Consider the following 16,909-nt stretch of genomic DNA (forward strand, 5'->3'; position numbering starts at 1 on the left):
ATCCGAGTCTATGCCTAGGCTTTCGATAGCTTCTTCCAGCACCTTTTCCGTCTGGCTTTCCCCTAGGCTCTTTGCTAATCTCTCTCTCCGGTATTTTCCCACTTCTTCCCGTTTCTTCCCTCCTAGGTTTCCTATCCGAGTCACGGCACCATTATGTCGCTCCCCGTCTTCGTGGAGGAACGACACAGGACCCTGCACTGTTCTTTCGTCTGCTCGGCCCTCCCCGGGTTTGCTGCTGGTTCTTCCCGAGTTGGCTACCATCCCTTCCACCTCCATGGAAGGGCGGTTCCCCCTGCCACTTTCCCCACTTCCGCGGGGGAGCGGCACACCGCCGGCCGGCTCTCTCGGGGGCTGCACAGGTGTTCCTTCAGATAGATGTTCCTGGTGCATGTTGTCTCTCTCCTCCTTTATAGTCCTCTTCCACCAATCCCAACTCTGCTACCCACACGCTGAGTACGCTGCTCTCCTCCAATCAGGAGCAGGTCCTACAGTTTATTGGTTGAACTGGAGGCAGCTGTGTAGAAGCTATTTCCTCCTCTCCCAGCGCCATATTGTGGGAGAGCAGATGCATAGAATAAGTCTTAATTCCAGTAACTTAGTCTAGTCCAAGTTGCTCCCAGTTGCTCCCCACAGTCGTCCCCACCCTACCTCCGCGTTGTAGAAGCAACGCTTCCTGCAAGTTCATCCCAGAGGAACCGGGCTCCCATCCCAAGTCCCCACTTACAGGAGGAGGTGCTGCCCCAGTTACAGCTCAGCAGCTGAACCCATAACTGCTGCTTCCCGGCTCCCTTGTGGGGCACAGAAGACCCAGGCTGCCATCCTCACCACACAAGCAAAGAGAATTCTTCCTCTCCCCTGAAGACTCAAGTCTGCCAAAATAAACTAACGATGGGTGAACAGGAGGAAAGACAGACACATTTACTAACATCCACGTGTGCACAGGAGCTACACCAAATATGAAACTCAGAGAAGGGCCAGATGGTTGAGGCTTAAACACCCTCTACACTGGGGAAGAGGGCAGGGGGGATGCAGGCAATGTCAGCAGAGCAGTTGGTGATATTTAGGGGAGATCAGTGAGCCTGAAGAACAGAGAGAGCCTAGGATAAAGGCTCTGGGGGAGGTGATGAGAGTTTATGGGACGTTGGAAGGACAGGGGTAGATCTGTGCTTTGGACAAATTGCCTGACCACACAGATACAACCCTCCGGGTGGTGGTGTCCCCGAAAGAACAGACGGTTGATTTCATGGAAGCAGGTGGAAGCTTTTCAGCCTTCATTTTCTATGACTTAATAGTCCCTGGTGAATGGTATTTTAGGGGAAGGAATCCAACACAGTTTGATTCAGATAAGGGACCTGGGTGCACCTGACAAGACCTGGACTCAGGCAGCGTCCAAGGCTTCCAGTTGTCTTCAATTCAAAGTGCTCAGGATGTCAAAGTGTCACACACTGGGGTCTGGTTTTCTGAGCCCCAACAACAGGTAGGGTTTTCAGTCGGGGAGGAGGGAGGGAAGCAGACCCTTGCTCCCACTCCCAGCTCTTGTACAGGGTACAACTGCTTTCTTCCCAGGGGAGAGGCAGGTGGTAAAACAGAGGGCTCCCCGGTCTCCCCAAGGGGCTGACTCTACCTGGGAAAGAGCGTAAGGAAGTCCACGCCTCAGTTTGTTAAAAGCAGTGGAGATCCTGAAGGTAAGCGACCATACCTGGTGGGAGCTCTGTGATAGGAGCAGCTGCAAGCAGACAGCAGCCGGAAGAGGACCAGAGCGAATCAGAACAAGAGGCTGGCCGGCGCCGCGGCTCACTAGGCTAATCCTCCACCTTGCGGCGCCGGCACACCAGGTTCTAGTCCCGGTCAGGGCACCGGATTTTGTCCCACTTGCCCCTCTTCCAGGCCAGCTCTCTGCTGTGGCCTGGGAGTGCAGTGGAGGATGGCCCAAGTCCTTGGGCACTGCACCCGCATGGGAGACCAGGAGAAGCACCTGGCTCCTGCCATCGGATCAGCGCGGTGCGCCGGCCGCAGTGGCCATTGGAGGGTGAACCAACGGCAAAGGAAGACCTTTCTCTCTGTCTCTCTCTCTCACTGTCCACTCTGCCTGTCAAAAAAAAAAAACAAAAACAAAAACAAAACAAAACAAAAAAAAAAAAAACAAGAGGCTGCTAATGGGCGGCCTCAAAGACCGGCAACACTTGTCCCTCCTAAAGAGGGCGGGTTTCTACCGGATCAGACTGTGGGGCAATTCGCACTGCAGGGCTGTGAAAACTGGGAAAAGCAGTTGGCAGTTCAAGGAGGCTAACATCAGGATGAGCCAGACAGAAGCTCACCAGGGAGATCAGACCGCAGTCATGCTGTTGGGTAGGAAGACTGTGCCCGCAGAGGCCAACATCATAGACTGCTCAACATCAGGAAATAAGCTCCACTGAACGAGTCCAGCCAAGACAGCAAACAGGTGCACAGCAAATGACAACAAGCCCCGAGGTGGGAGGTGTCACTAATCCAGACGCTACAAGCACAGCTCGCCCAGACTATCTAACATGTTGAGGTTTGGGGAAGGGCACTTGGCACAGTGGTTAAGATGCTGCTTGGAATGCCTGCATCCCATACTGGAATTCCGGGGTTCAAATCCCAACTCTTCTGATTCCAGCTTCCTGCTAATGCAAACCCTGGGAGACAGCAGATGATGGCTCAAGTGGTTGGGAAAGAGCCCTGGATTGAATTGCAGGTTCCTAGTTTCAGCCTGACCCATGTCTGACTGTTGCAGGCATTTGCAGAATGAACCAGTGGATGGGAAAGTGTTCTCTCTCTCTCTCTCTCTCTCCATCAAGTAAATAAATAAATAAAATTTTTAATGAAATGTTCAGGTTTCAACAATGAAAAATGAGACACGCATACAATCAGGGAAATATCATTTGTACTGGGAAAAAAATAGCCAGTAGGAAGTATCTTATTAGGGCTCCAGGTGGTAGACTTAGCAGAATGGGGAGCTATTATAAATATGTTCACAGAAGTAAAGAAAAAGAGGTTTTAAAAAATAAACCATGGGGCCGGCGCTGTGGCATAGCAGGTAAAGCTGCCCTCTGCAGTGCTGGCATCCCATGTGGGCGCCGGTTCGAGTCTCGGCTTTCCAATCTAGCTCCCTGCTATGGCTTAGGAAAGCAGTGGAAGATGGCCCAAGTCCTTGGGTCCCTGCACCCACATGAAAGACCCAGAAGAAGCTCCTGGCTCCTGGCTTCGGATTGGCACAGCTCCAGCCATTGCGGTCAACTGGGGAGTGAACCAGTGGATGAAAGACCAGTCTCTCTCTCTCTCTCTCTCTCTCTCTCTCTCTGTCTCTCCTTCTTTATCTCTGTAACTCTTTCAAATAAACAAATAAATCTTTTTTAAAAATAAATAAACCAAAAAGATCCTCCAAAGTGGACAATGTTCATTGAAGAGAATATTTAATAATGTTAAGATGGTAATACTCCCAAATTAATCTAGATTCTAGACAGCCCTATCAACATACCAGCTCTTGTTTTCACAAATATTGACAAGCTTATTCTAAAATTTGTATGCAAATGCAAAGCAACCATAATACCTAAGACAATCTTTAAAAAGAACCATGTTAAAACTTAACTATGAGGCACCAATAGTCAAAATTATAGTATTTGTATAGAGATACACAGATCAGTTAAATACTATTGACACTCCCAAAATAAATCTTTATGTGATATTCCACAAGGGTGTTAAGTTGATTCTGAATGGAACAGATTTTTTTTTTTTTTGGACAGGCAGAGTGGACAGTGAGAGAGAGAGACAGAGAGAAAGGTCTTCCTTTTCCATTGGTTCACCCCCCCAATGGCCGCTACAGGCAGAGCTATGCCTATCCGAAGCCAGGAGCCAGGTGCTTCTCCTGGTCTCCCATGCAGGTGCAGGGCCCAAGGACCTGAGCCATCCTCCACTGCACTCCTGGGCCACAGCAGAGAGCTGGGTTGGAAGAGGAGCAACTGGGAGAGTGCAAGCGCCCTGACCGGGACTAGAACGTGGTGTGCCGGCACCGCAGGTGGAGGATTAGCCTATTGAGCCATGGTGCTGGCCTGGATGGAATAGTTATTTCAACAACCATTGTGGATCTGGGTTATCTTCACATAAAACCTGAGGTTGGAACTCCACCTCATACCATACACAAAAATTAACTAAAAATGGATCCCACACACAAATGGAAGAGTTAGAACTCCTAGACAAAACCATGCAAGTAATTCTTCATGGCCTTGGATTAAGCAGTATTCTTTTAACACAGGCAACAAAAGAAAACATGGATACATGCAGCTTCATTAAAATTAAAACTTTTTTTTTTTTTTTTGACAGGCAGAGTGGACAGTGAGAGAGAGAGAGAGAGAGAGAAAGGTCTTCCTTTTGCCGTTGGTTCACCCTCCAATGGCCGCCGCGGCCGGCGCGCTGCGGCCGGCGCACCGCGCTGATCCGATGGCAGGAGCCAGGAGCCAGGAGCCAGGTGCTTTTCCTGGTCTCCCATGGGGTGCAGGGCCCAAGCACCTGGGCCATCTAAAATTAAAACTTTTGTGCTACAAATGATACCATCAAGAAAACGGAAAGACAGGGGTAGGTGCTTGGTCTAGTAGTTGGTACTCCTGCATCCCACACTGGAATGATTAGGTCTAATTTTTAGCTCTGCTCCTGATTCCAGCTTCCTGCAAATGCACACCCTGGGAGTTAGGGCTCGAACAGCTGGGTGCTCAGGAAGATTAAGTTACAGCTCCTAGCTTCAGGTCAGCCCAGCCCTGGCTGTTTTGCAGGAACTTAAGATGTGAACAAGTGGATGGGAGATTTCTCTCTCTCTCTTTTTGCCTTGTAAATAAATAAATAAATTCTTACAATTCAATACTAAAGAATAAGTGACTCAATAAAAAAGTGGGTGAAGGGTCTGAATAAGTATTTCTCCAAAGACATATACATGACAAGCACAGGAAAAGATTCTGATTATAATTTGCCAAAAACAAAATGCAATTCAAAAATCACAAAGAGATAGCACTTCACACCCACTGGGACGACTATGATCAAAATCACAGACAATAAAGAGAGTTGGCCATCATGTGGAAACAGGAACCACCCCGAACTGCTGGTGGAACTCTGACAGTGGTGAAGCCACCTTGGAAAAACAGTCAGCTCCTCAAAACAACAAACACAAACTTACCCTATGACCCAGCAATTTCACTATTTCACTCCTTGTCATATATCCGAGAAAAAAGGAAAATACATCAACATAAAAACTTGGATAGGAATGCTCATAGCCAGTGTGCAGATAGCAATGAGTGTGTAAATAAAATGTGGTCTATCCATCCAATGGAACATTATTTGGTGATGAAGAGTAATGAAATAATTTGTACATGCAGGAAAACATCATACCGTGTGAAGGAAGCCAGTCACAAAGAGCAGATACTATACAATTTTAGATTTATGTGAAGTATCCAGAAAGTGCATGTCTACAGAGACAGGAGATAGCCTGACATCTATGCCAGGGTCTTGGGTGGGGAGGAAGAGATGCACTGTATGGAGTGGGATGAGTGGGAAGTGACTAATAATGAACACAGGATTTCTTTTTGTGACTTAAAAATGTGCTAATATTGATTCTGCTGATGGTTGTGTGGATACACTTAAAACAACTGAATTGCCTGTTTTAAGTGGCAAGTTGTGTCATATGTGAATTATGTGTTTAAAACTTGTTAAAAGCTGAGTTGTACTTGGTGCTTGTTTGTGGCATTGTAGGCTAAAACACCACCTGGGACAGCAGCTTGCTATATGGTCACCAGTTCAAGTCCCGGCTGTTCCACTTCTGACCCAGCTCCCTGCTAATGTGCCTGGGAAAGCAGTGTAAGATGGCCCAAGAGGTTGGGCTGCTGCATCCAAGTGGGAGATCTGGCTGAAGCTCCTGGCTCCTGGCTTCGGCCTGGGCCAGTCCTGGCTCTTGTGACTACCAGAGGAACGAACCAGTGCATGGAAGATCTCTCCCTCTCTGTTTCTCCTTCTTTCTCTGTAACTCTATCTTTCAAATAAATAAATAATTTTTTTAAAAGGTGAACTTAACCCACTCGGAGGACTATTGCCTCTTCTTCAAGAATGTAGCTGGCCACTACATTTCTCCCTTTCCTGATATTCCTCTGAAAGTGGAGTCTAAAGAGGAAAATGGCATTCCTACAAAGAAAGCATGAAATGATGAATATGAGAATTTGTTTAACATGGTTGTAGAAGTACCTCGGTGGACAAATGCTAAAATGGAGATTGCCACCAAGGAGCCATTGAATCCCGTTAAACAAGATGTAAAGCATGGCAAGCTGCGCTATGTGGCAGATATCTTCCCTCACAAGGGTTATATATGGAATTATGGTGCTCTCCCTCAGACTTGGGAAGATCCCCATCAAACAGATGAGAGCACAAACTGCTGTGGAGATAATGATCCTATTGATGTTTGTAAAATAGGCTCAAAGGTTCTTACTCGTGGAGAGGTTGTTCATGTGAAGATTCTTGGAATTTTGGCTCGGATTGATGAGGGTGAAATGGATTGGAAATTAATTGCTATCAATGCTAATGATCCTGAAGCCTCAAAGTTTGATGATATTGATGATGTTAAGAAGTTCAAATCTGGATACCTGGAAGCTACTCTTACCTGGTTTAAGTTTTATAAAGTACCAGATGGAAAACCAGAAAACCAGTTTGCTTTTAATGGACAATTCAGAAACAAGGCTTTTGCTCTTGAAGTTATTAAATCTACTCATGATCACTGGAAGGCATTGCTCATGAAGAAATGTGATGGAGGGGCAATAAATTGCACAAACGTGCAGGTGTGTGATAGCCCTTTCCTTTGCACTCAAGAGGAAGCAAGATCATTCATTGAATCGAAATTGTCATCTTCACAGAACAATGAAAATGATGAAGAAGAGCAAATATGGCACTTCCTTGGCAAGTGATTGATTCCTCTGCCATCAAGATTTCCATCTCTGGGGACTCCAAGACTCCTTTTCCCTAAGTGCTATAAGTATTTGCTGACTTCCTGTTGAATCTTTTTTTCCCCAAACTTTTTAAGATATGCAATATGTAAATAAACATTGAAATTTTGGAAAAAAAAAAAAGGTGAACTTAAAATATTAAAAAAGAAAAAGAATTAAATATCTTAGTATGAGAAAAGCCATTTGATTTTCACTAAGATAAAAGTAGCTGACCTATCTTCCAATTTAATCAATATATGTTTAAAAGAGCAGCCTATTAGGCAAACAAGGACTTACCCACTGAAACAGGCAAAAGAAGGAGCATTCGCTAGCACAGGTTTCTCCATTTGTTTTCAACCTTTGCACCTCCAGTGGCTAGGTCCTGCCTGGCAGATAAAAGAGGCCCAGCGGTCACTCGTCGACTTGAGTCTCACTAACAGGTCTGAGGCACACGGGGACATCTGACTTGCTCAGGCCTCACACCCAGTAGAGGCAGAGTGGTGCCATACGTATCCCATGCTTTCTTTTTAAATGTGTTTATATGAGAGGGAGAGATCTTCTTCTCTATGTGCTGGTTCACTCCCCACATGGTTGCGACAGCCAGGGCTGGTCCAAGCCAAAACCAGGAGCCTGGAACTCCATCCTGGTCTCCCACATGCGTGGTAGGGCCCCAAGGACGTGGGCCCTCCCCTGCTGCCTCCGCAGACCCATTAGCAAGGGGCTAGACTGGAAGCAGAGTAGTCAGGACTCCTCCAATACCCGCTGCGTCATAATGCCCGCCCCACTCCTTGCCTTCTGCCCTGTGGCCAGGGCATGCACCCCTGGGTTTTAACACATTCAGTCATAGTTCACATGTGACCATGGTCCACTGTGACTTCTCTGTCTCTTCCCTTTTTTTTTTTTTTTTTTTGGCTCAAAACTTCACTGCCAAAAGTAAAAGAAAAGAAGGAAGTCTGTCCCCTTATAGGGGAAAAGTCCCATTTCCCATTCCCCTGGCTGCACCCTCCTGCATTCCTCCTGGCAGGTGGATGGATGTGGCCAGGCTATGGGACTCGCTGAGAGAGGTGGCTGTCAAAGTCAGGCTGGTCTGTGTAAGACGAGCTATGGCTGGGTGATGGCACGCTGGCAAAGGGGCATCCGTGAGCCTAAACTGTGGGTCTCTGTTCAAAGCTACACCTGATGCTGCCCTAACCACACAAAGTGCCAATAAAATGCCATCATCTCCGTAGCTGGGCTGAGTGTTCTTTTCCTTGCAGCCAACAGCAGCCTAACAGATACATCGTGAGTGATGTGTAACTTTTTTTTAATGTGAAAGAGATGAATAATGTGGACTTTGCACTCTGTACAAGTACAATGTACATTGCAGAGCAAAAACGTGTGGCATTGGATTCTAGGTAAATCTGTTGAAAGAGAGACTCCCAAAGCTCCACTCTCTAGCAAAAAGAGCCTTCCCTAGATCCCTCCCCAGAAAAAGGGAAGAGAAAGAACAACAATTTTCAAGTCACCAATAGTAACCCAACAAGAAAAAGAGAAGCACGCAACGAAAGGCCTTTCAAAGAATGCTGGCTCACCGGAAAAGGAGAAGTCGGAGAGGATCTCAGTGAGGTCACCGCCCATTCTCCCAATCCACAGAAACCTTATCTGTGACTCACAGGAACCTGACAATTCACACTCAGTTAAAAAACTGTTTCACTTATTTATTTGAAACACAGCAAGAGACAGAGAGGTCTTCCATCTGCTGCTTTACTCCCCAGATGCCCACAAATGCTGGGGTGGGCCAAATAGAAGCTGGGGGCCCCCGAATTCTATCCAGGTTGCTCACATGGGTGGCAAGGAACCAAGTCCTTGAGCTGTCAGCTGCTGCGTCCAGGATGCACACCAGCAGGACACTGGATCAGCAGCAGAGCAGTGGGACAGGGTGCAGGCACTCTGATCCGGGACTGGGGCGGCGGGGCAGGGTGCAGGCACTCTGATCCGGGACTGGGGCGGCGGGGCAGGGTGCAGGCACTCTGATCCGGGACTGGGGCGGCGGGGCAGGGTGCAGGCACTCTGATCCGGGACTGGGGCGGCGGGGCAGGGTGCAGGCACTCTGATCCGGGACTGGGGCGGCGGGGCAGGGTGCAGGCACTGATCCGGGATTGAGGCGGCGGGGCAGGGTGCAGGCACTCTGATCCGGGACTGGGGCGGCAGGGCAGGGTGCAGGCACTCTGATCCGGGATTGAGGCAGTGGGGCAGGGTGCAGGCACTCTGATCCGGGACTGAGGCGGCGGGGCAGGGTGCAGGCACTCTGATCCAGGATTGAGGCGGCGGGACAGGGTGCAGGCACTCTGATCCGGGATTGAGGCAGTGGGGCAGGGTGCAGGCACTCTGATCCGGGACTGAGGCGGCAGGGCAGGGTGCAGGCACTCTGATCCGGGACTGAGGCGGCAGGGCAGGGTGCAGGCACTCTGATCCGGGATTGAGGCGGCGGGACAGGGTGCAGGCACTCTGATCCGGGACTGGGGCGGCGGGGCAGGGTGCAGGCACTCTGATCCGGGACTGGGGCGGCGGGGCAGGGTGCAGGCACTCTGATCCGGGACTGGGGCGGCGGGGCAGGGTGCAGGCACTCTGATCCGGGACTGGGGCGGCGGGGCAGGGTGCAGGCACTCTGATCCGGGACTGGGGCGGCGGGGCAGGGTGCAGGCACTCTGATCCGGGACTGGGGCGGCGGGGCAGGGTGCAGGCACTCTGATCCGGGACTGGGGCGGCGGGGCAGGGTGCAGGCACTCTGATCCGGGACTGGGGCGGCGGGGCAGGGTGCAGGCACTCTGATCCGGGATTGAGGAAGCGGGGCAGGGTGCAGGCACTCTGACCCGGGATTGAGGCGGCGGGACAGGGTGCAGGCACTCTGATCCGGGACTGGGGCGGCGGGGCAGGGTGCAGGCACTCTGATCCGGGACTGGGGCGGCGGGGCAGGGTGCAGGCACTCTGATCCGGGACTGGGGCGGCGGGGCAGGGTGCAGGCACTCTGATCCGGGACTGGGGCGGCGGGGCAGGGTGCAGGCACTCTGATCCGGGACTGGGGCGGCGGGGCAGGGTGCAGGCACTCTGATCCGGGACTGGGGCGGCGGGGCAGGGTGCAGGCACTCTGATCCGGGACTGGGGCGGCGGGGCAGGGTGCAGGCACTCTGATCCGGGACTGGGGCGGCGGGGCAGGGTGCAGGCACTCTGATCCGGGATTGAGGAAGCGGGGCAGGGTGCAGGCACTCTGACCCGGGATTGAGGCGGCGGGGCAGGGTGCAGGCACTCTGATCCAGGATTGACAGTGGGACTGGGTGCAGGCACTCTGATCCGGGATTGAGGCACACCAAGCAGCCTCTTCACCACTGTGCCACATGATGCATGCCCTCCCCCCCGCCCCAATCTTGAGAGAAGAAAAAGGAGTCGCTGCTTAACCTTCCTTTTCCCCATTTGTTATATTTAAAAATTGTTAAGACTTATTCATTTGCAAGGCAGAGTGACAAGCGAGAGGAAGAGACAAAGAGATCTTTAAAGACTAATTAATTAACCATAAATTGGTAATAAATCTCTTAATAAGAGAGAGAAAATAACACATGAGAGAGAGACATAGAGAAAACCAGAGCTAAGGGAATAACCTGGGGACCGATACACCTACATACAGAAAATCAGAAAGAAGGAACAAAGCAGACGTGCTGCACCTTTAATTACTGATTTAAAAATAAAAGAAAACCACCATGAACAAGGAAGGAAAATAGTGAGGAGAAACCAGAGAAAACATAATAGAGTAACAAGCAAAAGAGCAGTGAATTTACTTGAACAGCCTAAGCAATGGAAAAGCACTCAAAGTAATACAAGAAAACTCTCCTGGAAAGAGAAATGGAAATCTCCTGGTTAAAAAAACACACTGTATTTAGAATAGAAGCTACAGGTTATTCTTTAAAAAAAAAATTTTTTTTATTTATCTACTTGAGAGGTAGAGTTCCTGACAGAGAGAGGGAGAGACAGAGAGAAAGGTCTTCCATCCACTGGTTCACACCCCAAATGGTCACAACTCCCCAACTGCTAGAGGTGGGCTGATCTGAAGCCAAGAGCCAGGAGCCAGGAGCTTCTTCCAGGTCTCCCACGTGGGTGCAGGGTCCCAAGAACTTGGGCCATCTTCTACTGCTTTCCCAGGCCATAGCAGAGAGCTGGATGGGAAGTGGAGCAGCCAGGACTCAAACTGGTACCTATATAGGATGCGGGCACCACAGGCAGAGGCTTAGCCCATTATACCACAGCGTCAGGCCCTACAGGTGTTTCTTAATTCCAATTTTAGTATATGTGCTGTTGAAGTGAGCACTAAGGTGTTTCTTATGTCAATATACATCCTTGTCAATGTCAGAGTTAAATAAAGGATCCTTCGGGTATCCAGAAGGAAGAGTGAGTGTCATGGCTTGGATGTGGTTTGTCCCCTAGGGATCAGATGCTGGAAGCTGGGTCCCCAATGTGCTGGTGGCAGGAGGTGTGGGAACCTCTAAGAGGTTGGTCTGGCGGGAGATGCTTAGGTCACTGGGGGCCCTGCCTAAGAAGAGATTGGCATAGTTCTCTTGGGACTCAAGGTAGCCCCTATGAGGACATTGTCATGAAAAGAGAGAGCCTGGCCCCTGGATCTCCCCGGCTTCCTGTCTGGCCAGGTGCTCTCTTCAACACAGACTCCCACTGTTGTGACACCATCCATCATGAGCCTCCCACCAGACGCCAGTGCTGGACCACGGTCTTTTTTATTTTTTAAAGATTTATTTATTTATTTGAAAGCCAGAATTACACAGATAGAGGAGAGCAGAGAGAGAGAGAGGTCTTCCATCAGATGGTTCACTCCCCAGTTGGCCGCAATGGCCGGAGCTGAGCCGATCCAAAGCCAGGAGCCAGGAGTTTCTTCCAGGTCTCCCACGTGGGTGCAAGGGCCTAAGGACTTGGGCCATCTTCCACTGCTTTCCCAGGCCACAGCAGAGAGCTGGATGGGAAGTGGAGCAGCTGGGTCACAAACCAGTGCCCATATGGGATGCCGGTGCTTCAGGCCAGGGCATTAACACATTGCACCACAGCGCCGGCCCCATGAACCACAGTCTTGAACATCCAGAAGTGTCAGCTAAATCCACCTTATTTCTCCTTCAAGTGTCCTGCCTCCAGTATTAGTCATAGCAACAGAACACGGCCTCAGATAGTGTATCCCTAAAACAGAAGGTCAGTGCATTGCCTGTTCTCAGATGGCTGCAAACCAACCTTCAATGCCAAAAGACAAGGGGGTCTAACCACCAGGCACAGGCTAAAGGTAGTAGGAGCAAGGAGCAAAATACCTACTCTTGACATCACTCCAACCCTAGTACTGGTGACAGAAGAACACCCTGAAACCAAAGAGGCTTGAAGGGTTGGGGTGTGGGTCACTTCCGGAAACAGCTCAAACAGCCAACAAATAGGAATTCAGAATGGTGTGCCAAGAGGGAAGGCTGGTGGTGAGGAGGAAATCCCTTTATTCGGAATAAACAGTCTAGGGGTCATGGTTACAACGACATAATGCAAAATCTTAAATCTTGGCAATGTAAGACCAATGTAACCAACACAACTTTGGAAGGGAGTAAGGAAAAGTGGAGTGAGAGCTCACCAGCTCTTGTTTCACTGAAGAGTTATAAGAGACATATTGTTTAAAAAAATGACTACAACTGATTCTTTTTTTAAAAAAAATTATTTATTTATTTGAAAGTCAGAGTTACACAGAGAGAGAAGGAGAGGTAGAGAGAGAGAGAGAGAGAGGTCTTCCAGCTGATGGTTCACTCCCCAATTGGCCACAATGGCTGGAGCTGAGCCAAGCCAAAGCCAGGAGCCAGAAGCTTCTTCCGGGTCTTGTATGTGGGTGCAGGGGCCCAAGGGCTTGGGCCATCCTCTACTGCTTTTGTAGGCCGTAACAGAGAACCAGATTGGAAGTGGAGCAGCTGGGTCTCAAACCAATGCCCATATGGGATGCCGGCACTTCAGGCCAGAGTATTTATCCGCTGCGCCACAGCGCCGGCCCCAATACAACTGATTCTTATTTTCACCTGTCTCTTTCACTCACCACAGTGGGATCATTCCATAAATGCAACATTGGTAGTAAAGATCATTTTTTTTTTGACAGGCAGAGTGGACAGTGAGAGAGAGAGACAGAGACAAAGGTCTTCCTTTGCCATTGGTTCACCCTCCAATGGCCGCCGCAGCCTGCGCGCTGCTGCCGGCGCACTGCGCTGATCCGATGGCAGGAGCCAGGTGCTTCTCCTGGTCTCCCATGGGGTGCAGGGCCCAAGCACTTGGGCCATCCTCCACTGCACTCCTTGGCCACAGCAGAGAGCTGGCCTGGAAGAGGGGCAACCGGGACAGAATCCGGTGCCCCGACCGGGACTAGAACCCGGTGTGCCAGCGCCACAAGGCAGAGGATTAGCCTGTTGAGCCATGGCGCTGGCCAAAGATCATTTCTATCAAATCACCCATTCTTTCTCTCTCTCAAACTTTTTAAATAGAATTAAATGTCACATTTCAAAGGAGCGAAAACTTATAATAGAAGCATGTTATTTTAAAGAATGATATTTTTATGATAGCGTCCACCATGTTTATAGATGGAAGAGGGCATTCTAAGGTTAATGATGGTTATGTCTGGAACTGGGGGTGTTCCTGTTTGTTTCTGGTATCTCCTGTTATGATGATTTGCCACATTTCCAAAAAACAGTGAATCTTTAAGTTAAATACTTAAATAAATAAATAAATAAATAGGAGCTGGTGTTGTGGCACAATGGGTTAAAGTCCTGGCCTACAGCGCTGGCATCCCATATGGACATTAGTTTGAGTCCCAGCTGCTCCACTTCCAATCCAGTTCCCTGCTAATGAGCCTGGGAAAGCAGTAGAGGATGGCCCTACTGCTTGGGCCCCTGCACCCACGTGGGAGACCTGGAAGAAGCTTCTGGCTCCTGGCTTTGGATTAGCACAGCTCCTGCCATTGTGGCCATTTAGGAAGTGAACCAATGGATGGAAGACCACTCTCTCTGTCTCTACCTCTCTCTAACTCAAATAAATAAAATCTTTTTTTAAAGAATACAATGAAATACTTTATTTTTTAAAATATTTATTTTATTTATTTGAAAGCCAGAGTTACAGAGAGAGGTAGAGACAGAGAGAGAGGTCTTCTATCCACTGGTTCACTCCCCAGTTGGCCACAACGGCTGGAGCTGAGCCGATCCAAAGCCAAGAGCCAGGAGCTTCTTCCAGGTCTCCCATGTGGGTGCAGGTGCCCAAGGACTTGGACCAACTTGTACTGCTTTCCCAGGCCACAGCAGGGAGCTGGATTGGAAGAGGAGCAGCCGGGTCACGAACCAGTACCCATATGGGACGCCGGTGCTTCAGGCCAGGGCTTTAACCCACTGTGCCACAGCACCAGCCCCAGAAAGATTTTATTTTTCAAGCAGTTTGGGTTCATAACAAGGGGCAAGTAAAGAGATGGCCACGTCCCCTCCTCCACTATTGACATCCCCGACACGGGTAGGGTACTGGTCATGATGGCTGAACCCAGGTTGACCAAAGTCCATAGCCTGCACTGGGATTCACTCTGGGTGCTGCACATTCTATAGGTTTGGGCTAATGTACAAATGTACCTGTGACACACATCCGCCAGCCCGGGACTGCACAGACTTATTTTCCTGCCCTAAAAATCCCCTGCACGCCTCTTGCTCATTCCTCCCCCACACCAGGCCCTGACAATCCCTGATGTTTGTACTGACTCCACAGTTTCGCCTCTTTCAGAATATCACATGGTCTCGACCACGCAGTGTGTAGCTTTTCCCAGTGGCATTACTTGCTCTAGCAACACGCAGTGCAGTTTCCTCTGTCTTTTTAGGGTTGGAAAGCTAACTTCCTTTTAGCACTGAGTAATCTTTCCTCTTGTGAATGTACCACAGTTTAGATATCCACGCACGAGCTGCAGTACATTTTGGATGCTTCCAAGTTTTAGCGATTATGTGTAAAACTCCTGTAAATGTTCACGTGTGAGTTTTGGTGTGAGTGTACACTCTCAACTCATTCGCGTAGATCACGGAGCACAGCTGCTGCTTTGTACGGTTAAGAGTATGTTTGGTTTTTAAGAAACCATCAAGGCTGGTGCCGTGGCTCACTAGGCTAATCCTCCACCTTGCGGCGCCGGCACACCGGGTTCTTGTCCCGGTCGGGGCGCCGGATTCTGTCCCGGTTGCCCCTCTTCCAGGCCAGCTCTCTGCTGTGGCCCGGGAGTGCAGTGGAGGATGGCCCAAGTACTTGGGCCCTGTACCCCATGGGAGACCAGGAGAAGCACCTGGCTCCTGCCTTCGGATCAGCGCGGTGCGCCGGCCACAGCGCACCAACTGTGGCGGCCATTGGAGAGTGAACCAACAGCAAAGGAAGACCTTTCTCTCTGTCCCTCTTTCTCACTGTCCACTCTGCCTGTCAAAAAAAAAAAAAAAAAAAAATCAAACTGACTTCCAAAGGAGCTGCCCCATTTTGCACACCCACCAAGCAGTGAACAGAGTTCCTGTTGCTCTACAGCCTCACCAGTGTCTGGTGTTGCCAGAGTTCTGGATCTTGGCCATTCTACTAGGTGCGCGGTAGTACCTCACTGCCGATTTAGTCAGCGTTTCTCCAATGACGTAGGATGGGAAGTATCTTTTATTGCACTTATTTTCCATCCGTATATCCTCTTTGGTGAGATGTCCAAGTTTTCAGCCCATTTTAAAATCAGATTGTGGGGCTGCATTGTGGTATAGCAGGTAATGCTGCTCTTTGTGGTGCTTGAGGCCGGCCAGTGGGGCTGGGGGCCTGCGGGCCCCTCAGACGTGGGTAGAATGCAAGCTGCCAGCTGTGGCTGGAGAGCCTGTCTCCGCACCTACCAGCATCTCCCCCACTAACAGCCTCTTGTGCTGCGTGTGTGACCTTGCGGCTTTAAATCACACCTTCAAGTTAATTACAATCTTCTACCCAGAGCTGGCGGGTGGCGGGGGGGGGGGGGGGGGGGCTGAGCCCCTAAGGAGACAGTCTCTGGAGACCCCTGCTATCTCCTTGGGCCCCAAGCCAATCAACATACCTATGTGAAACCCCCACCCATTGGGCGCCCCCACAGAATGACCCAATGGAAAAAACAGTAATGCCTTAAAAACCCGGGACACGTCCTCAAAGCCAGTGTCCCGCTTGGGCACTCCGCCCGGTCTCCTCTCCGACCAGACGCTTTCTCTATCACTTGTCAACCAAATAAAAGTTTCTGCCTCTTTGCAAATTGTTTCCCGGCTTTTTATTTCTATACTGAGCTGAGGAAAAGAACCCACGAGACTCGCTCTGGCAACTGCCTTCCCCTCTGTGACCAGTATCAGTGCTGGCATCACATATGGCCACGAGCTCACGTCCCGGCTGCTCCACTTCCAATCCAGCTCCCTGCTAATGGCCTGGGAAAGCAGTGAAAGATGCCCCAAGTGCTTGGAGACCCAGGCTCATGGCTTTGGCCTGGCCCACCACTGGCCACTGTAGCCATCTGGGGAGTGAACCAGTAGATGGACGATTTTTCTCTCCCTCTCTGTCTCTCCCTCTTTCTCTCTGTAACTCTTTCAAATAAATACATAAATAACTATTTTTAAAAATTGTTAACATAAAGAAGCTCTTATAAATGAATAAGAAATTAATAAATTGCCCTGTTGGAAAATGGGCTAAGATATAGACAAGCAATTTGAAAGAGGAATGACAACACAAACACATGAAGAGATGCTGAGGGGCTGCAGGAGTTAAAGTTCCTCATAATTTTTGCTTGTTGGAAAAATTTGAAGAAGGACAAACAGGAGTAGGCGATGGTACGGTTAGCTGGGGCCTTGAAGATGATGAAGATATGACACCTACAAGGTGGACAGGCATGATTACTG

The 16,909-nt window shown here is 49.7% G+C and overlaps 1 pseudogene; it reads left to right on the top strand.

Moving 5' to 3' along the window:
- Positions 1-6,081: 6,081 nt before the first annotated feature.
- LOC100352374 (inorganic pyrophosphatase 2, mitochondrial pseudogene) lies at positions 6,082-7,118 on the top strand (annotated as a pseudogene).
- Positions 7,119-16,909: the final 9,791 nt, after the last annotated feature.

Source organism: Oryctolagus cuniculus, chromosome 1, assembly GCF_964237555.1.
Source record: "Oryctolagus cuniculus chromosome 1, mOryCun1.1, whole genome shotgun sequence".
Classification (NCBI taxonomy): Eukaryota; Metazoa; Chordata; class Mammalia; order Lagomorpha; family Leporidae; genus Oryctolagus; species Oryctolagus cuniculus.